The sequence below is a fragment of the Gossypium hirsutum genome, chromosome A09 (genome assembly GCF_007990345.1).
Source record: "Gossypium hirsutum isolate 1008001.06 chromosome A09, Gossypium_hirsutum_v2.1, whole genome shotgun sequence".
NCBI lineage: Eukaryota > Viridiplantae > Streptophyta > Magnoliopsida > Malvales > Malvaceae > Gossypium > Gossypium hirsutum.
Window position 1 is genome coordinate 2,915,558 of NC_053432.1, and position 4,031 is coordinate 2,919,588.

At 35.8% G+C, this 4,031-nt stretch overlaps 1 long non-coding RNA gene across 1 annotated transcript; it reads right to left on the bottom strand.

Annotated features, from left to right (window-relative positions):
* Positions 1-2,847: 2,847 nt before the first annotated feature.
* Positions 2,848-3,731, bottom strand: LOC107888560 (uncharacterized). Its single transcript, XR_001681398.2, has 2 exons — positions 3,464-3,731; positions 2,848-3,179 (listed from the first exon to the last, which is right to left on the bottom strand). It is a non-coding gene; the product is annotated as an uncharacterized lncRNA (long non-coding RNA).
* Positions 3,732-4,031: the final 300 nt, after the last annotated feature.

A 4,031-nucleotide genomic window follows, 5' to 3' on the forward strand; every position in this document is an offset into this window, starting at 1 on the left:
TTTTTACGACACAATCTTGATGTCATGCATATTGAGAAGAATGTTTGCGAGAACATCATCGGGACAATTTTGAATGTCGATGGAAAATCAAAAGACAATCTTCAGAGTCGACTTGATTTAGTTGACATGGGAATTCGGCGTGATCTTCATCCCCAAGTACTTCCAATTGGGAATTATCGGTTGTCGCCTCTAATTTTTACAATGTCGAAGGAAGAGAAAGAAGTGTTCTGCACGGTGTTGAAGGATATAAAAGTCCCAGATACGTATGGATCAAATATATCTCGATGTGTGAGTCTTAAAGATCGAAGACTATATTCTTTAAAATCACATGATTATCACATCTTGATGCAAGATTTACTGCCACTTGCTTTACGGTGCTGTAAGTCAAAAAAGGTTACGTCCTGCATAATTGAACTTTCCAATATAATGAAAGCTATTTGTGGCAAAGTTTTGGATGTTGAAGAACTTGAAAAAGTACAGGATAGAGCCTCTTTGACTTTATGCAATTTGGAGAAGATCTTTCCACCTTTATTCTTCACTATTATGGTGCACCTGGTAATCCATCTCCCTCGTAAAGCAATAATTGGAGGACCGATTTTCTATCGATGGATGTATCCTATAGAAATGTGCTAAGTTATTTGTAAAGTATTCATTCATTCACCTCTATACATTTAGTTACAACTTTTGATAATGTTGTATATCGTGTTTAGGTTCCTAAGCAAATTGAAGTCTTATTGTCAAAATAAACGTTATCCAGAAGGATCAATTGCTGAAGGCTACTTGGCAGAGGAGTGTATAACCTTCTGTTCTAGATATTTAGAAGATGTTGAAACAAGATTGAATAGACCAAGTAGAGATGCTGGGCTCAATGATCCCAACTTCGCCGAAACTTATTAATTTCAAAGTTATGGAGAACCAATCGGTAAAGTTGAAATTGCAGAATTAGATGAAAGATCTTGGGTACAAGCACATAGATATGTTCTTTTTCACCACGATTCAATTGAACCATTACGCAAGTAAGTTCTAGAATATGATAAATATTCATCATTTTTATTTGTTTATTTTCTAACCAATTAAACCTTTTTTTAACATAGTGAGTACAAAAAAATCTTGAGATCTCGCTCACGTTCCCGAAGATTATGACAATGAGAGATTAATAAGTTATTCACAGAATCTTTGCATGAATGGTTAAGCCAAATGGTATGCAACTCAACCTTTTATTGAAAAATAATAATGTTTTTTCATAACATTTATAATTACTCAATTTACTTTTGATTCAATAGGTTTGGAGTGGGAAGGACGTTAATGACAAAGTTAAATGGCTTTCCCAAGGCCCGAATAGAGTAGTAAAAAGATATAGTGCCTTCATCATCAATGGATTCAGATTTCATACAAAATATCGTGAGAGATTGAGGAGAACTCAAAATTGTAGAATAGTTGTTAATTCTTCAATTACAAGTTATGCTAGTACTAGGGACAGTAATCCCGTTGAGGGAAATGTGGAGTATTATGGACTTCTTATTGATATTATTGAGTTGGATTACTATATAAAATGGAAAGTTGTCTTATTTCGATGTGATTGGGCTGATGTTAATACTGCTCGCGGAATTAAAAACGATCAATTTGGTTTTACAATGGTGAATTTCTCTCGATTGATTCACACTGAAGAACAATTGATAGACGAGCCGTATGTATTTTTTTCTCAAGTGAAATAAGTTTTTTACTCGAAAGATCTAACTGATAAGGGTTGGTACGTTGTACTTCGAAACACCCCTAGAGACTTGTTTGACATGGGCAATAGAAGTAGAGATGACATCGTTGAAAGATCAGAAACTTTGCCTTTTCCAGAATAAAACTTAAATGAAAATATCCCTAGTACTAGTACATAATTTCAATAGGTTCGTCAAGATGTGGATGAAGATATTTACGAATTATGATGTAGTAAGATTTTACGATTTTTTAATTATATGTAATATTATAATTTTAATCATGCTCATGTTATATAATTTAACTATTTTATATGTACTATTATTGTTGTAATTTGTTACTAAAATTTCAACTATTTTATGTGTATTGCAGGAAAAAAGAGTAGAATAAGATTATGAGATTTAAGTATTGTCCAGAATACTCCAAATTTGGAAGAAGTAAATAGTGAACAACAGACAATTATTGGATCTTCAAATGTGCCGAAGACACTTGACGAGCCTGTAGAATTTCAAAGTAATGTTAAGTTTATTTTACATGTGTGTTGACTTTTATTATTGATTTATTTTTCATTTTTAATATAAATAATAACATATCGTTTTTCAGCTGAAAGTGGTGGGACGCGTAGAGGTCGAGGACGTACGCTACTTAAAGATTTATATGACTTAAATCCTGTCGAGCGTGTCAAAGTAAGTAGAAATAGTCATGGTCAGCCTGTTGGATCTGAAGCTCGACTTTTAGCAGGCTATTTGGGTATTATAGCACAAAATGCCAATATGTTGCCCATCAACTAAGAATCATGGCATCACATGCCTGATAGCAACAAAAATCAAGCTCTCGATAATATTAAGGTAACAAAACATCTAATTGTTATTTATAATACTTTGGTTTAAGTTTCATTTATATTTACATTCTAAACTTGTGTTTTTTTTAGGAGTGATTTGCTTTAGAGGTCTCGGATGACTACATCAAGAAGGCATTGGGTAAAAAATGGAGAGACCATAAAAACACTTTGAAAAAACACTATTTTAAGAAAGACATAAGCCTCGAAGAAAAATTGCAAAATGTCCCACCGGGAATGCTGAGGTACTAATAGGAAGATGCAGTTAGATTCTGGAATTCAAAGAAAGGAGAGGTATTACGTACTTCCAAATTCTTATAAAATTTTCGATATATAGTGTGTAAATGGGCCAATTTGCCTGGCCCGTTATAAACAAAAAATAAATATAAAATCCAAACCTTATAACAGTCCAAAGTCCAAAACTATTACAATGGCCCATAGCCCATTTACAAATAAACCCAGACCCAAAGTTACAAGGCCCAAATAGCCTAAAAGACTTTAGAAATAGAAACCCTAGGGTTTCTCTCCCTTGGCCCGCAGCCTTCAGCCGCCGTACAGCCCCAACGCCGCTCGTGCCTCCACATCAACAGGCTGTACGCCACCCTCACGCCTAGTGCCAGCACACGCTCCGTACCTGCAAAAGAAAATAAGAAAACAGCAGCGGAGTAGCAGCCAATAGGAGAACAAAAATTGTTGTTTTTTTCTTTTGATTATTTGGCTATAAAGCCTTTTATTTTCGATTGTAAACGCTTTTTTTACGAACACAGAGGATAAAAAAAAGCAATCAAATAGCAGAGGTGATTTCTTTGTTCTCGGAATCTCTTTAGCTTTCTATGAACCGTTTTGTTTTCTGCTTGAGTCATTCATTATTGTTATTGTAAAAAACAAATAAAAAGAACAGTGACAGAAGTGCCTTACCTTGCGAACAAGCCATCGATTTCTACTTTCGCTTCGTTGAAATCGAAGTCGAAAAGGGATCTCGAGGCTGAAAACCACCTCCCCCAGAGCCCGAATACACTGGTCGCCGATGGTGGTGGCAGATCGATATTCGAGGAAATGTGGATTAGGGTTCGGCTAAGTAGAGAAAGGGGGAGGGCTTAGTTTCTTTGTTTTGGGTTCCTAAATGGATAAGTATATTAGTTTTAGGGTTAATTTTTTTGGGTTTTAATAATGGATACAAAACGGCACCATTTAGGGCCTGTTCCAGTGGCTCTAAAACTGTACCGTCTAGGCCGAACCGTTTTAACCCGACCCGTTTGCTCCTGGGACCCTCGCGTTTTTACAGTGGGGGATATTTTCATGATGGGTCCTCCCCTTTCACGTACGCATTCAATCGCACCTTATCTGTTCTGCTTCGTTTTTTAAATTAGCTCGTTAATTTGTGCGCATTTGCACTTTAGTCCGCGGTACAGCACAGCGTTTTAGTCCCAGGGATATTTCCATTTCTTGTCCTTATACATTTACACGTATTGCGCTCCGACCCCTG